Raw genomic sequence first — 21,568 nt, 5'->3', positions numbered from 1 at the left:
CGATAAACTACACCAATAATTATATCGAGATAAAATTGAAAAAAACTTTAAAACTTCAAAATCGTATGGTAACGGTAAAGATTCCTGAGGGACCCTATAGTGTCGACGCCCTATTGGAAGCTATGAATAGAGCGATACCCGAAGCTCATCAATCTCGGTTTAATTTCTCGTTAAACGATAACCGTTCGAATAACGACTGATAAGGAGTGCACCGTGCTTTTTAGAGGCGTTCGTAACAAATTAGGTTCTATGTTAGGATTCGGTGACCAAACTAATCGTCTATTAGGGTCTGCAAACGCCAACTTCAAACCGGATTTAGTCAGTCAATATTTATACGTTTACACTGATCTGATATACCCCTAGTTTAAAGGCTCTGGTTTCAAACCTCTTCTACGCGCCATTCCCACTAAAAACGATACGTCGGAGAAAATTATCACATACGATACTATAGATTATTATCCTATACGATCCAACGAAATTGAAACTATCAAAATTGATATTAGAGACGAAGTCGACGCTCCTATATCCTTTATATCGGATCGCATCATTATCAAAATTCACTTTAGACGACATGTCTCGACCTAATAGGTACGTGTCCTATTATCAGGATCAGTTCCTTGGATCTCCACCAGGTGTATTAGTGCAGAAAGGATTTGGTTTAGGAGGCATTTTTAGAGCTTTGATGAGAATGTTAACTCCTCTAGCGAAACCGATAGCTAAGAGCGTGGGTAAAGAAGCTTTAGGACTTGGTGGAAGGTTTATTCAAGATATGAGCGCTGGAGAAGAACCCAAGAGAGCGTTCAAAAGGAATCTAAAAATAGCGGGCTCAAATTTAATTCATAAAGCGGGTGATAGTCTGGCTAATTCTCAGTACGGGTCTGGTATTCGACGGAAACGTCAGAAGATACGAAAGAAGAAAAGTAGATCAAAGGCCGATTTTTTATCGTAAAGCAAGATGACCCAATTCGAAGGCATGATGGGGGAATTAGACCTATTCACGACACCCCCTTTGAACGCTAACATTATAACTAGTAGCGACGAAAGTTATCAACCTTTAAGCTCCGTAACGGATAGTGGACCTTTGGAATTTTTTGTCCCTGGCACGAGCGAACATTATATCGACCTTTCTAAAACTAGGTTAAGGCTGAAGGTCAGGGTGCTTCATTTGGACGGCACCGACGTACCAGCGGCTGAAAAAAAAGTAGCTCCGGTTAATCTTTTACACGCCGCCCTCTTTTCCCAAATAGACGTCTTTTTAGGAAACACGAGCGTTCAGTCCCCTAACCAAGGAGCCCCTTATATCGCTTATCTCGAGAATTTATTAAATTACGGTATAGATGCTAAAGAAAGCCAACTAAATCTAGGCTTATATTATAAGGATAATCCGATCGATCCCGATTCCGCCTGGGTGGCAGCCAATAATAATCTTATAACCAATGGGATATTAAGAAGAGCCGAGAGAGCCAAGATATCGAGTACGATAGATTTATACGCCCCGTTACACGTTGATATTTGTCGCTTAAATCGTTTCCTATTGAATAATGTAGACGTTAGATTTAGGCTTATTCGATCTAAACCAGAGTTTTGCGTAATATCGAAAGAAGCCGCTGATAAGAAATATAAAGTGGTTATCGATAATGCCTCATTGTACGTTAAAAGACTAAAAATAAATCCCGAAATAATGTTAGCCCACGCTACGGTATTAGAGCAAACCAGCGCCATCTATCCTTTGAATCAAACAGTCGTGAAAACCTTTTCAATTCCAGCTGGAATGAACGACGTTAATCGAGAAAACGTCTTCTTAGGTAAAATACCTCAAAGAGTAATTATAGGTCTAGTTCGAACCTCGGCCTTTAATGGTAATCATTCTTTAAATCCCTTTAATTTTGAAACTTTTGATCTTAATTACCTATCCGTCAACGTCGGTACTGATACCTATCCTTCGGAAGCCTTTACGCCTGATTACGAAAACAATCTATACACTCGAGAGTACATGTCGTTATTTCCGTTGCTTAACTACGAAAGAATTCTGGAATCCTTTGTCGAGGAATACGGAGATTACGAAGACGACGTCTCAATTTTATTTAACGATATTCTCGGAAACTTTGTCGGTCTAAAAACTGAACTAATGTGCGGTTAAAAAATAGATATCACTCTTATCTCGCGTGTATTGGGTCATGGATTACTCTAAGGCGTCTGAAAATATTCCGAGAGGATTTGAAATCGTTGGAATGCGTTACCTCGGAGAAGAGCAAAATGAATTTAATATCGAAATTACGCGATAAACGGTGCCAAGGGACCAGGAGATATTCGCCAGAGAACAACCACTACCGAAGCTAATGTCCTAAATGATCCAGTGTTTAATGATATATCTATTTAAAATATATTCTTGGAAATTTTGTCGGTCTAAAAACAATGTATTGTTAATTTTTAAGTAACCGAATAAAATATAAATTACTCTTATTGTTGCGTTTCCTATACCTACGTTATATATCAATTTTTTTCTTATTTAGAAAATATTCCAGAAAATTGTATCTCTCCCTCTTATATAATACCCTACAACAACGTTATATTATCAGATATAATTTTCGATCTTGTTTAGAAAAAATGTCTCTCTCAAACGCGTACTACGACCCCGAAAATCCCTCCTCTTTTTCCGGATTGGATAAATTAACGAAAGGAGTTCCTCAGTCTTCGAGGAAAGAAGTTGAGAGTTTTCTATTAAAACAACCCACCTATACTATTCATCGTTATCGTCGATTAAAGTTTCCTCGCAACAAAATTACAGTGACATCTACGGATGAAACTCATCAGGCTGATTTAATAGTTTTAGATAAACTTTCCAGATACAACAAGGGTATGAAATATTTGTTAAGTAATGTAGATGTTTTGAGTAAATACGCCTACGTTATACCTATTAAAAACAAGACTTCCGCGGAAGTTATAAGAGCTTTCAAAATAATACATAAAGATGTTGTACCCACGAATATAAATACGGACGCTGGCTCTGAATTTTTAGCTAAACCAGTACAGCAATATTTTAAAGAGAAAGGTATTCATCACTACGTAGCTTACGGGAATAAAAAAATTGCGATCTGCGAGAGATTTAACAGAACAGTTCAAGAGAAAATACACAAATTTATGACTAGCGCGGATACTCGTAGCTATCTGGGTGCGTTACCAAAAATAGTTAAGGCTTACAATCACTCGATACACCGCTCAATGTTAACCTACAAAATGAGCATAAGGTGTGGTACCGTCTTTTCGGTACCATTAAACCTGGGACAAAACCAAAGCTAAAAGAAGGTGATTTTGTAAGGTTGAGTAAATTTGAAAAAACCTTTTCAAAGGGATATAAAGGCTACTTTACAAAAGAGATCTTTATTATTGATAAGGTTTTGTACCGTAATCCTCCAGTATACGTTGTTAAAGACAAAAATAACGAAATAATTAAAGGAACGTTTTACGAATACGAACTATCTAAAGTGATATGAATACGTTACAAATAAATCAAATATTATCATGCGATCAGAGGACAAAACCCTACTACCTAGGTACTTTTCCTAGAGACATGCTTCCCAGGAAACCTAGAAAGAAGAAATTTTGTTTTGTTCTGAACACGGAGAGAGCCGAGGATCATAGACTTCATTGGGTAGGCATTTACGTTGAATATGGCGAAGGTAATTTTTTCTGCAGTTACGGGCAGAGCCCGGGTACGTATAAAATTAACCTGGCCAAATACGCGTCCAGATGGATCTATAACGATAAATTAATTCAAGATATGTTCTCCCTTTGTTGCGGACCTCATTGTATATTCTTTCTTATTCAAAGATGTCTGGGAAATTCGTTTCATAGAGTTCTGAAAATGTATGAAAATAAAAAGGAAATTAATGACGCCTTATCTTTATGGAATATCTGCCTGCACTTGCTAAGACATAGATATGAAAAATGTAATCAATAAAATATTAAAGTTGTAATGTTTAATAATCAGATACATTTGTATTGAATGCTAGAATAAAAATATTTATTATTCGAATATATTTTTTTATATAAATTGTAATTATCATGCTTTTATATATAATCAGATACGTGTTTTTCAATATAATGAGTTAGATGCTTTTATATAAAATGTAATAATCATTATTAAGGTTATTTTTTTGCCTTTCTATAAGTTACCCACTCGATCTTAGATTCGGACTTTTGAAGTTCTTTCAAGCTAGCTTCGCGATCTTTTTTTATTTTGGCTTGTGTAGGGTACGGTTTTGATTTCGTAGATGGAATTTTCGCGAGTCTTTTTTTTGGCGAAGTCTCATCGTTAGGGTTAAGTTTCCGGAACTTTGAACCAGAAGCGCCCTTCGTTGATAAGGCCTGTTGAGACGCCACGGGCTGATTCGGTACCATGGGTGTTAAAACTGGCATACTCGGCGTTTGAGACGTCCCGGGCTGTTTCGGTACCACGGGTCCCATGGGTGTTAAAATAGGCATACTGGACGTTCGAGAGAGAGACGCTGGCGTAGTAAACGACATCGCCGGTGTTTGACCCATTGCTGTACTACTCATTATAGGCTGTGGGGTAGTCAGACTCGAGGTGATATTAAAAGGGATACTTTGGGAAGGGGTAGCGATATTAGTAGGGACATTTTGGGAGGGGGTAGAGATATTAATAGGTATATTCTGGATAGGGGTAGGCCACGATGGAGGAATCCAAGACGATGATGAAGGACTTAGAGGCTGTATTTTACTCGACACTCCGAAAAGACGAATTTGTTGTAGGTGGCAAGATAGTAACGCTTGGTGGCTCCGCTAAACTCTTTAAAGATAAATATTTTTCAAGAGTTAAAAGGTACTCCTTCAATTTTTCCTCGGCAGAACCAGGTTTACTCAGTACCTCTTTAATGGCGTTGTCTAAACTGTTAACTTCATTTTGATTGTCCGTCAGTAAAGCCGCTGGTACTAAAACGCACTTTTTCATTATCTAGTAAAGACCGAAGCTATTGTCGGTATTAACATTGAAAGCAAAGCCGGCCAGAATCCTCCTACCTGTTTAATTAACATCTGTCGCCTCTTTTTGTCGCTTAAACCTCTCTTGGATAAATACCTTATTACGTTTTTGTAACGTTGAAGTCTTTTCTTTTTATGACGATTCAATGGAATACCGCCGTTCTTCAAATTATAACAAATACAGCTTATACAATCCAATTGGGGTCGCGTACACTTTGATATTAAAAGTTTTCTTTGTTTCACACCGCTTTTACGCAAGAGATTTAAAAAGGGTAATTGGTTCCTAACCGACACGGGTAAAGGCATGTCTCGAAATGAGGTTAAATAAATTGAGATTTATATTTTATGGATTATTATTTTCAAACGTAGATTACCATCGGTCCTTCATTGGGGAATATATTGGACCTAAGTCTTAAACTATTATCAGTACTTTGTTTTAGATCTATTAAGATGTAAGAATACGCTTTTTCGGTACACTCTTCGTACGCTTCTGTTAGGCGTTTGGTGTCTGTAGGAAAAAGCTGACGACTTAAATAGCGAATCTGGTTATTATCCCTAGGATTTTTAAACATAACGATATAAGAACAGTTCAATGATATATTTCTAGAATATTTACCTGGGTTAAAGACATTTTGAGACAGCAGCACGATGCTTAAAGATAAATGATGTCTCCCGACACAAAAAAGATTACTTATAAACTCCTGTTTGGTACAGGTGTTAGCTAGATCGTCTAGGATTAAAAGATTATTTATTCTCTTATCAAAAAAATCAATATCGTTAGGAATTAGTCCTTCGTGGAATTCAATAGGCAAAAAAGTTTCAGTTCATCAAAAATGTCCTGATAAACACTATAGCAATAGACTATTCTATCAGGAGGTTGTCCATGATAATGTCTTTATATTTGAGTAAATTTATTACCCACGTTGTTTTTCCCGAGCTGCTTGGGCCAGCCAGTAAAATGGTCATCGGTTTTTCTAAGCGGAGGCGATATTCTAACCCGTTTTCCATTTTTAAAACGTTCTCTAATATCGTCTATGAACTCGTAGTTGACTCGATCTTCGTACGGTATCACTCTCACTTTAACAAGGTGGGAAAACGTGACCCGATGTTTAGAGGTCCGTTTTTTCATTTGTGGTAGCGGACGGGTCGTGATTGCTTAAATATCTTTAACAAATAAGCCCAAATACTAGATAAGGAAGGTACCTGCCATTGGAACTTTACATTTTAGAAGAATAACATCAATTTTTAGAGTACCTTCAAGTATAAGATTACGCTTAGACTGCGCCACCTTTTCAATACTAGCTAGTAACCGATCAGAAGGTAATTCATTTATAGCCATGAATCTTAAATTGATAGGGTTCTCTAAAGCGTCAGAGCTCAGGGCGAATCTTATTAAATTATATTCTTCAGCATTTCGCGTAACATGAGTTATGAGAGAATTCAAAATTTGGGAAAGTTGATCGTGAATATTTATTAATTTAAGTTCTTCTAAGTTGCGGAATTTAACGTTATGTTCGGTTGTAACGCATCTATATTTCCTAGATACACGGTTTGATGTTTTATCTATCGTATAATATAGCTCTGGTCGAAATTTAGTAGATAAATCGAGTGGTTTAACCTCATCGTCTGACCATGAAGTGTCCGACGATGAAGTGTCCGACATTTTTTAGCGGGAAAGCACTTCAAATCTAACTATATTTCTTTCCGAAAGCAAATGAATACCAATTTTCCCAGAAATTTAATGATCCAATGATAAATATTTAGTACTCACCAATCTTAAAAACTAGTTGATAGTATCGTTATTTCGACACGAATGAATTTCATCCGTGAATGCCGCGCTTTTATATATTTTAACTGTTAGAACTCACCTTCTATTTAGATCTTGGAACACTGTTACGATTAATATCTTCCCCGATAAAACCGTTTTCGAAGAGATGATTATAGAACCGTATGGGAAAAGGAAAAGGCATGGGTGTTACTAACCAATAATAAAACCCAGGCCTTTTCCTTCTCCTCAATGGAACCTTTTCTGGTTACGAGGCTCGAACCGTAAAAATGAATCAATTGTTAAGATATTTAAATAGCACCATGTTGGAGCGGAGCCTGTATGTGATTAACTGTTAGAACGCATCTTCTATAGTTGTTAGTAAAGTATTTTTTCGGTACGAATGAATCTCGTCCTATAAGTCTGATCTTTTATACTAAATGGGTGTTGTCTTTTCTAGCTTTAAGTCAAAGAGATCTATTCTTTAATGTAAGGGCTGTGAATAGCTCGTTACACTTAAACGGAGTCATATTACTTATTATCGTTACTGTGGTATGGATTTATTAATTTTCATTCGTATATCTTTTATTTTTAAACCTTCAACCATATCTGCTTCTCTTTAGTTTTATCCAACTAGTTCGAGTGAAACCTTGGGTCAAGATTAAACTTAGTTATAAACAATTTATAAAATTTTCCCATCGCCGATGAACGCCTTTATTTTTCATCATTATATCTATACATATACAGTGATATTAAATTTCATCTTTTATTTTTCCAAATCTTCAACCATATCTCTTTATTTTATCCAGTTACTCGTTTATTTATAACCATAGGGCTAAATTATGTTATCGACAATTTATAACTAACTTGTCCTATCGCCGATGAACGCCCTTATTTGCGTCATTAAGTCTGTATAGATACAATAATATTGAATTTCATCTTTCATTTTCTAAACCTTAAATGATATCTGTTTCTCTTAATTTTTTATCCAACTCGTTGTTAAGCTTAGGGATAAAATTAGTTATCGACAATTTTATAACTAACTTGTCCTATCGCCGACAAAGGCCTTTATTTACGTTATTTTATATATGAAAAATAGGGATTCTCTTCAACAAAGCGCTGTCAATACCATTAAACGTATTCGCGACATCTTGTTTAGTCAATTTTCTGATAGTAATATCTTTCTAGCGCAATGACCGAGTAACGGATAACATGTAGACGTAAAGAAAATTGTCTCGAGTGAAATTTGAGACGTTAACAGATAATAAATAAGTTAACATACGCTACATAAGCGAACACTCTCTTATCTAAGTCTGGCGATTACGTCACGACTAAAGACAAGTACAGACACGTCCTAAAAACCCCTAAACAATTAACAAAGACCTAATCAATTGACGGTTATAGAAAAGATTACATTAACGACTACCGGGAAATAAAAAGGATAAATATTCCTCGTAGATACCATCGAGAGTCCCTAATTTCCTCAATTCTTCCCGTAAACATTTTATAAAGTCATTTCCGTAAAATTCGGCTTTTTCTTCTAAACACAATGGCGCCGGTGAATCCGTTTCCGGGGATTTAACTCTTGTTTGATTTATACCGTGACCCAATCGGGTAAATAAAAGTCCGTCATGTAAATCCTCCAAAATAATGTCACTATTATCAAATATTAATCGCTTCAAAATTTCCACCTGATTCTGGTATTCGATATCTTGATGTTCAGGAGGTTTATCTTCATATATCGTGCATTTCTTAGTAACACGAGCGATTTTCCCACTTTCAGATACTCGGTGTTCGAAACATATTGTATACATAGTGCATTGATCTAAAAGATACGCGACCATATATTGGAAATCCTCGCGCCCTTTGAATCGTTGATACGTCACTATATAACGCAAAGTGTGTAAGAAGATATCCATTAGAAGTCACTGCTCTCTTCAGGGCGAATAACCGAGATAAAGAGAGCATTCTCTTATCAGACAAACTCTATCTGACGATTACGTCACGACTAAAGAAGTTCACGCCTTTAACCAATTAACAAAGACCTAATCAATTGGCGACCCCCACTCTCGACCAATAAACGAACTCAGAGAAACACCCCGGATAAAAAACCGGTGTTCCCCCATTCTAGACTCGCGCGAGTATACACGCGCCATTCTAGCGCGCTAGAAGGCTGGCGACCCAATTAAATGACCTAATTTCCACTCCATATTTTAGGTGGTTCACTACTCACGTCCGCCTAACACGCGTATGTGCCAGGTTCGAGCCCTGGTACATACATGTTTTGACCATCGTGATTAGACATAATAATAAGGTAGATGTCTTCGAAAACTCAGAATAACCAAGTATCTGTGGTGTAGTGGTTATCACGTCCGCTTTACACGCGGAAGGTCTCAGGTTCGAGCCCTGATAGGGACATGTTTTGACCATTGTGATTAGACATAATAATAAGGTAGATCTCTTCGAAAACTCAGAATAACCAAGTATCTGTGGTGTAGTGGTTATCACGTCCGCTTTACACGCGGAAGGTCTCAGGTTCGAGCCCTGATAGATACATGTTTTGACCATCGTGATTAGACATAGTAATAAGCTAGATCTCTTCGAAAACTTTAGATTAACACGTATCTATAATGTAGTGGTTATCACGTCCGCCTAACACGCGGAACGTGCCAGGTTCGAGCCCTGTTACATACATGTTTTGACCATCGTGATTAGACATAATAATAAGGTAGATCTCTTCGAAAACGCACAATAACCAAGTATCTATGGTGTAGTGGTTATCACGTCCGCCTTACACGCGGAAGGTGTCAGGTTCGAGCCCTGGTAGATACATGTTTTGACCATCGTGATTAGACATAATAATAAGCTTGATCTCTTCGAAAACTTTGTATTAACACGTATCTATGGTGTAGTGGTTATCACGTCCGCCTAACACGCGGAAGGTCCCAGGTTCGAGCCTTGGTGGGCACATGTTTTGACCATCGTGATTAGACATAATAATAAGGTAGATCTCTTCGAAAACTCAGAATAACCAAGTATCTATGGTGTAGTGGTTATCACGTCCGCTTTACACGCGGGAGGTCTCAGGTTCGAGCCCTGATAGATACATGTTTTGACCATCGTGATTAGACATAGTAATAAGCTAGATCTCTTCTAAAACTTTAGATTAACACGTATCTATAATGTAGTGGTTATCACGTCCGCCTAACACGCGGAACGTGCCAGGTTCGAGCCCTGTTACATACATGTTTTGACCATCGTGATTAGACATAATAATAAGGTAGATCTCTTCGAAAACGCACAATAACCAAGTATCTATGGTGTAGTGGTTATCACGTCCGCCTTACACGCGGAAGGTGTCAGGTTCGAGCCCTGGTAGATACATGTTTTGACCATCGTGATTAGACATAATAATAAGCTTGATCTCTTCGAAAACTTTATATTAACACGTATCTATGGTGTAGTGGTTATCACGTCCGCCTAACACGCGGAAGGTCCCAGGTTCGAGCCTTGGTGGGGACATGTTTTGACCATCGTGATTAGACATAATAATAAGGTAGATCTCTTCGAAAACTCAGAATAACCAAGTATCTATGGTGTAGTGGTTATCACGTCCGCCTAACACGCGGAAGGTGTCAGGTTCGAGCCCTGATAGATACATGTTTTGACCATCGTGATTAGACACAGTAATAAGCAAGATCTCTTCGAAAACTTTAGATTAACACGCATCCATAATGTAGTGGTTATCACGTCCGCCTAACACGCGGAACGTGCCAGGTTCGAGCCCTGTTACATACATGTTTTGACCATCGTGATTAGACATAATAAGAAGGTAGATCTCTTCGAAAACGCACAATAACCATGTATCTATGGTGTAGTGGTTATAACGTCCGCCTTACACGCGGAAGGTGTCAGGTTCGAGCCTTGGTAGATACATGTTTTGACCATCGTGATTAGACATAATAATAAGCTTGATCTCTTCGAAAACTTTACATTAACACGTATCTATGGTGTAGTGGTTATAACGTCCGCCTAACACGCGGAAGGTCCCAGGTTCGAGCCTTGGTAGGGACATGTTTTGACCATCGTGATTAGACATAATAATAAGGTAGATCTCTTCGAAAACTCACAATAACCAAGAATCTATGGTGTAGTGGTTATCACGTCCGCCTAACACGCGGAAGGTGTCAGTCTCGAGCCCTGTTAGATACATGTTTTGACCATCGTGATTAGACATAGTAATAAGCTTGATCTCTTCGAAAACTTTATATTAACACGTATCTATGGTGTAGTGGTTATCACGTCCGCCTAACTCGCGGAAGGTCCCAGGTTCGAGCCTTGGTAGGGACATGTTTTGACCATCGTGATTAGACATAATAATAAGGTAGATCTCTTCGAAAACTCAGAATAACAAAGTATCTATGGTGTAGTGGTTATCACGTCCGCCTAACACGTGAAGTTCCCAGGTTCGAGCCCTGGTAGATAAATGCTTTGACCATCGTGATTAGACATAGTAATAAGCTAGATCTCTTCGAAAAGTTTATATTAACACGTGTCTATTGTGTAGTGGTTATCACATCCGCCTAACACGCGGAAGGTCCCAGGTTCGAGCCTTGGTAGGGACATGTTTTGACCATCGTGATTAGACATAATAATAAGGTAGATCTCTTCGAAAACTTTATATTAAGACGTGTCTATGGTGAAGTGATTAACACGTCCGCCTAACACGCGGAAGGTCCAGGTTCGAGCCCTAGTAGATACATGTTTTGACCATCGTGATTTGACATAATAATAAGGTAGATCTCTTCGAAAACTCACAATAACCAAGTATCTTTGGTGTAGTGGTTATCACGTCCGCCTAGCACGCGGAAGGTGTCAGGTTCGAGCCTTGATAGTTACATGTTTTGACCATCGTGATTAGACATAGTAATAAGCTATATCTCTTCGAAAACTTTAGATTAACACGTATCTATAATGTAGTGGTTATCACGTCCGCCTAACACGCGGAACGTGCCAGGTTCGAGCCCTGTTACATACATGTTTTGACCATCGTGATTAGACATAATAATAAGGTAGATCTCTTCGAAAACGCACAATAACCAAGTATCTATGGTGTAGTGGTTATCACGTCCGCCTTACACGCGGAAGGTGTCAGGTTCGAGCCCTGGTAGATACATGTTTTGACCATCGTGATTAGACATAATAATAAATGGTTTCTTGGTACGTCGGGCAGCCTGTTTTAGTAAATTGGTGCCACTTTCTCCCATTGAACTCTGCACAAATCGTTTATCTCTCAATGAGCAACTTCCCTTAGAGGGTAGCTTCTTCTTTTCTGAGAGTTTCAAATCTCTAGCCGTGATGAATTCATTTATTAAGGCATTTGTCATCTTTCTTATCCATTCTTTGAAAAAAATTTCGTGATCCGAATTTGGTCTTTCTTTCTTAAATATTTGATTGCAGGCTTCGTAGAAGAGCTCAATGTGATCTCCTCGATTCATTACATAGGCAAGGGTGGCTTTAATAATTTCTCTTCCATGCACTTTAACAGATGGATGTTTCATTCAAAATTTCTCTAATCGTTTTATTAAAACTGTACAAGCATGGAAGCAACTTAGCATTGGGTAAGAACATTTCACCTCTGTCACGAACTTTCATTCCAGCAAATTTTATTTTTTTCTTATCGTCAATTGACATACGAATATTCATACAATAGAAATATAAAAGCCAAGCCTTTTTTATTTGTTTTTCTGAAAGCTGGGATTTTTTTCGAAAAATAACTTGACGCTTTGCGACTCTCCAAATTTCGCCTATGCATCCTCCTCCAACAGATAGTAATAAACGAAAGAAAAGCTTTTCATCTTGTTGTATAGTCTGATCACATTCAAATGTTTCTACATTTGGTTTTTGGCGAGCCGCAATGGCATCTTTGAATATTTTAAAAACCTCAAATGCGGAAATGTGCAGCAATTGAAGAATATCGTCGTCTAAAGGCCGTGGCTGAATATTGAAGAATTCCGATTTTAAAAATTTTAACTTTTTTCTAATGTCTTCACTAGCTTTTGTAGCCGCGTTTCTTCATCATCTTGACAATCTTCATGCCAAGGCTTACTTAAGAATTCGGAATGGAGGTTCCGAATATTTTCATTATGAATTTGAGTTAAAAAATTGGGTTTTGAAATTTCTGAAATACATATAGTTGTGGCCCTCTCGAACAGGTCCCCCATAATTTAGCATATTAATTCAATTAAATCTAATGTAAGGAATGAAATTGAACTTAGCAAAGAGAAGGCTACCTTTAGAAGAAAGTTTAAAAGGAGAAACAGGCTGAAGAAGCCGACACAACAAGGACCCTAAATGGGAGAGCAAAGAGAAGGCTACCTTTAGAAGAAAGTTTAAAAGGAGAAACAGGCTGAAGCAGCCGACACAACAAGGACCCTAAATGGGAGAATGTATTTCTACGCAATACGCATTACGAGGCTTTATATTTTGTGCCATTATTTACGGCTGTTTAAAAGCGCGGGGACTTTCGCGGTACGAGGATCTATCGGGAAAAATACAGCTTTGTATACTTCCCTCCCGTAGGGAGGTTTCTTATAATACTTCTGGTAAAACTAGTTTATATGCGCTAGTTGTCGTTCGCAGTTTCTTGTTTATGCCACTTCAAAATTTACCCAAGTTTTAAAAGTGAGTCACTTAATATACGGAAGACAGGGTTACTCAGTATTTCTTCCCAAAGTTTCAAGCAATTTCGCTGTTTATATACTTCGTTGGGATTCTATGCCCTTACCGATTTGTGTATGGCACAATTTTAATACAGAAAGAGTAATAAAGTCTTCTATCAGTGTTGTAATATGTTAATATTATCAAAGCTCACAAGCTTGCAGTTTTCCAGATAAATTGCAATTTCGCAAGCGTGTCAAAATCGCAGAACATTCAAGTTCTTAAAGTGTTAAAATATTCTGAGGTAGATTTAACATTAGAGTTATGAATCAATTAAAAAATAAATAAATTTATATTCCAATGTTTTTAGTAATGAAATAAATGAATTTGGCTCCTGTTACCTTGCTCTAGCCAACGATGTCCTATCCGACCTATGGTTTATGGATCCACACCAAAACGGTGGTTTTGTTTCGACATAAAATGATCAACATCGTATCATAACCCTATAAAGCGATCGACCTCCTTTTTAATGCCGGCTCCTTAGTTATCTTTTATCAAGTACCCACTAAGGTAATTTACTATGCATCCCAAACGTACATTTAAAGGTACTACGTAATACCTTTGTTTTAATGTACTCAAAACTACTTCTAAAAAAAGGTATTTTTGTGTAGTACATCATCATAATTAACATCATAAGAAACAACCTAGGATTTTTGAATCCAATAAACCTTGAGCGCATGGAGTCTTTTGTAAAATGATACATTTTAGGACAAAAAAATTAAGAACAGAGTGAAATACTTCCACCGAGTAGGTTTGATATTTGGTTAAAAGCTGGCAAATAGCCGCTATGACTTTGCTTAGTTCCTAACAAAGGTAAAGAAACTTAGGTTTGACAATACGCTGCTACCAAAAAAATTGCGCACCTCTTTGAAACCATACTCTCATATCTTTCTTTTCAATTGCCCAAGCATACATTTTGGAAATTCCTTGGAATATCCTTAATGAACGTCAGTAATGTGATTTAGTGGTGAGACCTGCTTAGCTATTCTTCCATCTTTCAATGACGATGATGCCGCAATCCAGTATACGTGATTAGTTATCCCGGGTATCCACCAATTTACTGTGCAGCGGCCTCACCTCTGAAGCCGTTGCAGACGATGATGGAGGGCTGAGCACCATAGTCCACTTTTGGGACTATGTTCAGCCCGCCATCATCTAAGCTTCCCCTCCTTCTTTCTTATCCCATCTGAAAAACCCCTGTCCCCAAAAACCTCAAACCGAGGCGAGAAAAAACGCCGGTTTGTGTTAGTCAAGTTAGTTCGAGTTTTATTTTAGAACGATAAGTTCGCTTTTATTTTCTGCGGATCAGATTCGTTTGTGATCCTGAACAAGTTAGTTCATAGTAGTTTCGTGGGACTAGGCACGGGTCCGGTTAAGTTTAAAGAATCTTCGCGACGAAGAAAAAACTGTATTTCGCGTGACATCGCGCTTTCCAATTTTGGATTCGTATAAATAATTGCAAAGTAAATATCATTTCAACGAAATAAAGAATATTCAAAAGATCACCTTCAAGGTATGTTTTATTTCCCTCTGGTTTAAATTCCTTTATGGGACGATAGTGACGATTTGGGTTAGGCCTACATAACTCCCCTCGCTATCGGACATTAGGGACTTGTAACGCGAATCCCCCTTCACGACCGGCCACATAGTTTTCCCCGGGGCGATCCGTTACAAATGGTGCCGTGCCCGTCGCTTTTGGGCCTCGGTCTCTTTTTCGTCGGGGTGCTCGGGCCCGATTCGTGAGCTTAGCTACAGGTTGAAACGTGTTTAGACAGAAAGCCGCCATATTGGATCCCTATCTTCGCGAAAATTCGAGAAGGATTTCCCGATTTTTCTTTTGTTTCAAATTAAGTTATAGATTAGTACTGCTATCATGGATTTAAATTGAATTAATTATTTTTGGAATTACGGCGTGTTTGATCATATTCTTTTTGGGATAAATATTTTTGAATAAATTATTTTTATGAATTAAATGAACACTCCCGAATTGTTCCCAAATTTAAATTTATACCGTGAAAGACGCGATACTGAGTCTACCTCAACTCAAGATAATAATTCGGACTCCTCAGATTCAACACTACCGTTAGCTAAGCCTAACATCGTGGCTGCTGATATAATACGCCCCCCTAAATTGCGTGATTTAAATATGGCATATTCCCAAAACCCAAATAACGAACCCCTATGGGACGATAATCTGGATTTAACCCCATACCTCAAAACCAAGGAAGAAAGACCTAGACATAAGGACAACTTAGCCCTATTTGAGAACATAAGACAAAGTTATTACCCCCAGGGGAGTAGTCTCAATAGAAACAGACACGCGGGGAGTATCCCCGATTTAGTCGAGTTAAGTGGCATAACTAGCCCAACCAAACAAAAGGTAGAAGTTCACGTAAGTGCATATGAAAAGGCAAAACAGTCTTTGAATAGTTGGGTTTCCTCAAGGAAACGTATAGCAAAGGCCACGCCAAATGCAAATATTTCACAAGTCCCAGTACAAGGTACCTCCCCCATCGGGGCAAATCCTCGTAGAAGCTCTGTCGGGTATACATCTGCTCCTAGTAGACCAAATAGACCCAGTCCCATAAATCCTGGACGACCACAGAATCCTACAGGACAGAACCCACAGGGAATTTCTCAGTCCCCACCTAGAGGTAGCTCTCAAAGTACCCAAGGTGCTAGTCAAACCCAGGGAACAGCAAATCCGCAACCCCAAACTAATCCAAATACGGGAGGTGCCCAACAGGCTGCATTTCTAGCATCAGTCTTGCAGTCCTTTACAAACCTGGCAACATCAAATGTGAAAGGTTTAGAACCCCCAGAGAGATTAGCTTTTTATGGTAGAAAGGGCGAAAGTGTTCCTGAATTCATAAGAAAATTCGAGGAATATGTTAGCTTCCATAAAATCAGCGAGAATGATAAGATGCTTTTCATGCCCATTATATTAAGAGACAATGCCCTACATTGGTACCGTTCCCTTCCCCCAGGAGTAGATTGGGCAGAATTTAAAGGACGAATCAAACGTCGTTTTGGGCTTAAGGATGAGGGAGCTAAGGCCAGAATAGCGTTACATAATAGAAAACAAGACCAAAATGAGTCCATTGAGGATTTTTTTGGCTATTTCGTAAAAGTAAATCAGAATTTAAACCCTCCAATACCTGAAGATGAATTACTCCTTATAATTAAACAAAATTTAAGGATGGAATTTAAGGGATTACTTACGGTTTTACCAGCGCAAACGTTGTCCGATTTACAAGATGTTTGTTTACAAATAGAGCAAACTTTTGAGTTAGACCAACCCTCCCCGTCACACGACAACCCCAATCCAGTTTCACAACTCAATAGGGAGGTGAGAGAGCAACCAATACAACAGATCCCACCCTATCTAGCCCCCAGAAAAAGAGAAAATCAAGGGAATATCCCGAGCATGGGAACTCATACTAACAGGGACATCCCGCATGGGAACACTAACAACCCCCATCGGGACGAATATTACAATCCTCCCCCAGTCCGAAATGATTCCCAAAGCTATCCGAATCAAGATTATCGAGCTCCTTTCCCGAGGCCAAATTCCCAACCAAGGCAATCCCACCTTGCGTCCAGACCTCCTCGAAGAAGAAGCCTACCCAGAGATTTTCCTCAACAAACTCGAGTCTTTGAGAGGAGCACTCCTGAAGTTGGGCCTCGAGAAAGCCAGCCCCAACAAAATGAAAGGCAACTCGTCCCAAGACGTCCACAGAACCAAAGCCAGGATAACCAAGATCCTCCGAGAGTCACTCAGGATGATCGACCGATCACATGCTTCAACTGCGGTGGCTTACGTCATTATGCCAGTGAATGTCCATCACCAAGGGTGGAAAGACAGAGAAGTCCGTTTTCGGGAAACGCCAACCCGGGAGGGAATGCCAGAGGACGTCTCCCTCCCGCCAACCAATAGTCCCGCAAGATGAAGACCAAATTGTGACAACACCACCGTTACAATTGGCCACAATTCGACGAAGAAGAAGACCCCGAAAAAGAAATCCACATCTAATAAACATTAAATTTGAACATGAAACCCTACAAACTAGAATAGACAATGGTGCAGAAGTTTCCATGATTAGTTTAGATCAATGGCGAACCATACAAAGATTTAGAGGGGATAACAGATTAGACCCGAACTCAGAAAAATCAGAGTGTATCATAATGGGAAATGGGCAATACTCCTTCACTAAGGGCTCAACCGTATTAGATTTCGAAATAACGTTTGAACAAGATATCAAGAGAAGATTTAGTCAGGAGTTCCACATCGTCCCCTCACTTCTGTGTGATGCAATCCTAGGCCAAGATTTTCTAGAAGACTGGAAAACAATTATCGATTTTGGAAACTTAACCTGTAACATAGATGGATTAGAGTTGAAACTCGTAGAAGCAACAGAAGATAAACTTCCTCCCTCACCCCAAATGGTTTCGAACGTTAATGAAGCCGTTGAATCAACCTCTCTCTCATTTAAGCAGAAGAGAGAGTTGAAAGAACTCCTTCTCCGATTCCCAGAACTTTTTAGTGATAAATTTGGAAGAACCAGCTTAGTGGTCCATGAAATCCATACCGGAAATGCTAAGCCGATACATAAGAGACCATATCGTGTGAGTGATGCCAAGAAGAAAATAATAGAACAAAGCATTTATGACACGCTCAAGGATGGAATAATCAAACCTTCGACGTCACCATGGGCTTCGCCAGTGGTGATTCTAGAACAAGATGACAGATCCGGTACAGGCAAGAAGAAATACCGTTTCTGCATCGACGTCAGAGAATTGAATTCCATCACCGCAAAAGATCCTTATCCGATTCCAAGAATCGATGAAACTCTCAGTAAATTGGGAAAGCCAAAATACATCACTGCATTGGATTTGAAATCAGGGTACTGGCAGGTTGAAATGGAACCAGGAAGTGCGCCAAAGACAGCTTTCATCACGCACGCTGGAAAATACGAATTTAACGTATTACCATTCGGACTTTGCAATGCGCCAAGCACTTTTCAACGACTAATGGACGAAGTCTTTCGCGATGGAGAAAAATTTGCTATCGTCGTATACCTCGACGACATACTAATTGCCTCCGAGACATGGAAAGAACAGAAAAATGCTTTGGAGTACGTGATGAACAAACTGAAGAACGCTGGTTTAACCCTTCAATTGAAGAAATGCCGCTTCGCCCAATCGGAAGCAGTCGTTCTTGGACACGTTATTAACGAAACAGGAATTTACATAGATCCTTCCAAGGTCGATGCTATCAAGAAATATCCTCAGCCAAAGACGCTGAAACAAGTCCAAAGATTCCTTGGAATGGCAGGATGGCATCATAGATTCATACCTCACTATTCCAAACTAGCTACTCCACTCAATAAATTGAAGAAGAAAGGCGTAAAATTCACGTGGGGTCCTGATCAAGAGGAATCTTTTCAGAAGATAAAAGATGCAATCTGCAGCTCACCACCATTGGCCGCGTACAAACCAGATGCGCCGAGCATATTGACAACAGATGCATCAGACGCCGGCTTAGGCGCGATGCTATCTCAAGTCCAAGATGGAAAAGAAGTTCCAATCGCATATGCGAGTCGAAATCTTCGAAATGCGGAATCCAAATACAGTACCTCAGAAAAGGAATGTCTAGCAATTTATTGGGCCATCGGACATTTCCGACCTTATTTGGAAAGTAAACCCTTTACCGTCGTCACCGACCACAAGGCGTTACAGTGGCTATTTGGACTTAAAGAACCAAACTCGAAACTTGTCAGGTGGGCCATGTATCTTCAGACGTTCGATTTCAAAGTTCAACATAAGAAGGGAGTCGAAAACGTCGTAGCCGACGCCCTTTCGCGAGCTCCAATAGGACTGTTCGCCATGTCAATAGCCTCCACCATAGAAGAAGATAATCAGATCACGTCATCAGAAGAATCGACCGTTCCAACGGATCATTCACACGTCGCGTACATTTTACCACCTTACCCTCACGCGAATTTTCATATCTTCGATCGCGACGATATTATCACCGCTCAAGGAGAAGATCCGGTTATTCGCGGAATCATTGAACAATTCCGACAAGAAAATCCTCCAGACAATACAGAGTACGAGATGGTAAACAATCTCATTTACCGGAAATCATCGGGAGTTCGTCCAGCAAGGATTTATTTACCCCAATCTCTCAGAAGAGAAGCCTTGAGACTCTTGCATGATCATCCTCTGTCTGCCCATAGAGGAAAGTACAAGACGCGAGAAAAAGTAGGACATCGGTACTGGTGGCCCGATCTTGACAAAGACGTCACACAATACGTCAGAGAATGTGTTCTTTGCCAACAGTACAAGATCAGTAACCGTAGGACACCTGGCCTTATGATATCTACAGTTCCGACTGGACCATTCGATAAAATCGGAGTCGATATCATGGGACCCTTTCCAGTCAGCAGGAGAGGATACCGATTTCTTCTTGTCTTTACGGATTACATGACCAAATTCGTGGAATTAGTCCCATTAAAAAGAATAACAGCCGACGCATGCGCCCTCGCATTGAAGAACTTTGTATGTCGATGGGGAGCTCCGAAACAAATCCTTAGCGACAGAGGAACGCAGTTCGTGTCCTCACTATGGCGCAACACGTGTAAATTATTCAACATTGGACCTATTCATACATCGCCATACCACCCTCAGTCGAACATCACGGAGCGTGTGAACCGAGTCCTTGGCGAAACCATCTCCATATACGTTGAAAATAATCACCGAACGTGGGATGAAACTCTGAACGCCCTTGCGTTCGCGATAAACTCAGCGCCCCACGAAACGACCAAAAGATCTCCCTTTTATTTAAACATGGGACGAGAACCGAGACTCCCATGGGACATCGACATAGGGATGCCCATAGAGGAATTCGAAGATCGTTCGGAGACCTTGAAGACCTTAAAGGATCAGTGGAAATTAACTAAGACTTTCTCCAAATTGGCTCAAGCCAAACAGAAAAAATACTATGACCTCCGAAGAGAAAATCTAGAATTCTACATTGGGACAATCGTTTGGAAATTGACTCATCCCCTGTCTAACGCTAACTTGGGACGAATGGCCAAACTATGTCCGAAGTGGACAGGTCCCTACAAGATCCTCGAAAAGAGGAGTCCCCTAGTCTATGTCCTAGAAGACATGATCTCGGGACAAAAGACCGGCCCGATTAATATGTCTCAACTCAAACTGTACCAAACTCCTGAAGTACCGTTAGAGGGAATCGAAGGGACGCCCTCTCCAGGAGAAGAGTCGGAACAACCAGCCGAGATAGACATAACCACTGATGACCCTATCCAGAGAAATGAAAACCAACAACCCGAAGAAATTTCCTCCCCACGGAGACCCAGAGCGTCAGCTCCAGAAAGAGTACCACATCCAATTGTAACACAAGAAGACCAAACCGCGGAACTCATTCAGGAAAATGAAAATACTGTCCCGAAGGAACCTTTTCCTCCAGGAAAAGAAACCGACACGCCACCTCCGGAAGGAACACTTCCCCAAGAAGTACCCCAGGAAAGACCCAAACCTTCCTCCGAATCCTTCGAGGAAGTTGTTGAAATGATCGGACCTTTTCGATTTGTGGACAAGATTCCGAAAACGAGATCGAAAGAACCTAAAACGCCAACGGAAGAAGTCCGTCCAACGGAAGAAGTCCGTCCAACGGAAGAAGTCCGTCCAACGGAGGAAGGTCGAGAGAAGATCGTCAGTCCGATAGTAACACACCCGGAAGCCACACCACTGACCCCTGAACCCCAAGTTCCAGTGGAAGCTCCAAGACTTGAGAGAGAAAAGAGAGAACACCCGACTACGTCAACGACCGAAGACATTAAACCTAAGAAAAAGACACTCCGTAAATTGAGTACTTCGACGGATGTCGACCGAACAACGGAAACGGAACAGGAAAAGAGAGGTCTTACAACCCCTTTGTCCGTCGCTCAGGAACCAACTCCAAGCCCTACACGGAAAATGATGAGTAGCCGTATCTCAAGTGACGAGCCAGAGATCCACGATCCCCGCAAAAGAAGTCACCCCCCTACCTCATCTTCA

The 21,568-nt window shown here is 39.9% G+C and overlaps 6 non-coding genes across 6 annotated transcripts; all 6 read left to right on the top strand.

The window, feature by feature from the left end:
- Positions 1–9,249: 9,249 nt before the first annotated feature.
- TRNAV-UAC (transfer RNA valine (anticodon UAC)) lies at positions 9,250–9,322 on the top strand. Its single transcript has one exon. It is a non-coding gene; the product is annotated as a tRNA-Val (tRNA).
- A 203-nt stretch (positions 9,323–9,525) lies between these two features.
- On the top strand, positions 9,526–9,598 carry TRNAV-UAC (transfer RNA valine (anticodon UAC)). The gene has a single exon. It is a non-coding gene; the product is annotated as a tRNA-Val (tRNA).
- Positions 9,599–9,801: 203 nt separating this feature from the next.
- On the top strand, positions 9,802–9,874 carry TRNAV-UAC (transfer RNA valine (anticodon UAC)). Its single transcript has one exon. It is a non-coding gene; the product is annotated as a tRNA-Val (tRNA).
- Positions 9,875–10,077: 203 nt separating this feature from the next.
- TRNAV-UAC (transfer RNA valine (anticodon UAC)) lies at positions 10,078–10,150 on the top strand. Its single transcript has one exon. It is a non-coding gene; the product is annotated as a tRNA-Val (tRNA).
- A 203-nt stretch (positions 10,151–10,353) lies between these two features.
- TRNAV-AAC (transfer RNA valine (anticodon AAC)) lies at positions 10,354–10,426 on the top strand. Its single transcript has one exon. It is a non-coding gene; the product is annotated as a tRNA-Val (tRNA).
- Positions 10,427–11,869: 1,443 nt separating this feature from the next.
- On the top strand, positions 11,870–11,942 carry TRNAV-UAC (transfer RNA valine (anticodon UAC)). The gene has a single exon. It is a non-coding gene; the product is annotated as a tRNA-Val (tRNA).
- The last annotated feature ends 9,626 nt before the right edge of the window (positions 11,943–21,568 follow it).

This window comes from Phalangium opilio, unplaced genomic scaffold, assembly GCF_054372755.1.
Source record: "Phalangium opilio isolate 3A_F unplaced genomic scaffold, DU_Popi_V2 ptg000077l_1, whole genome shotgun sequence".
Taxonomy (NCBI): Eukaryota; Metazoa; Arthropoda; class Arachnida; order Opiliones; family Phalangiidae; genus Phalangium; species Phalangium opilio.
The sequence above is the reverse complement of the archived record's forward strand: the minus strand, read 5'-3'. Positions and strand labels throughout refer to the sequence as shown.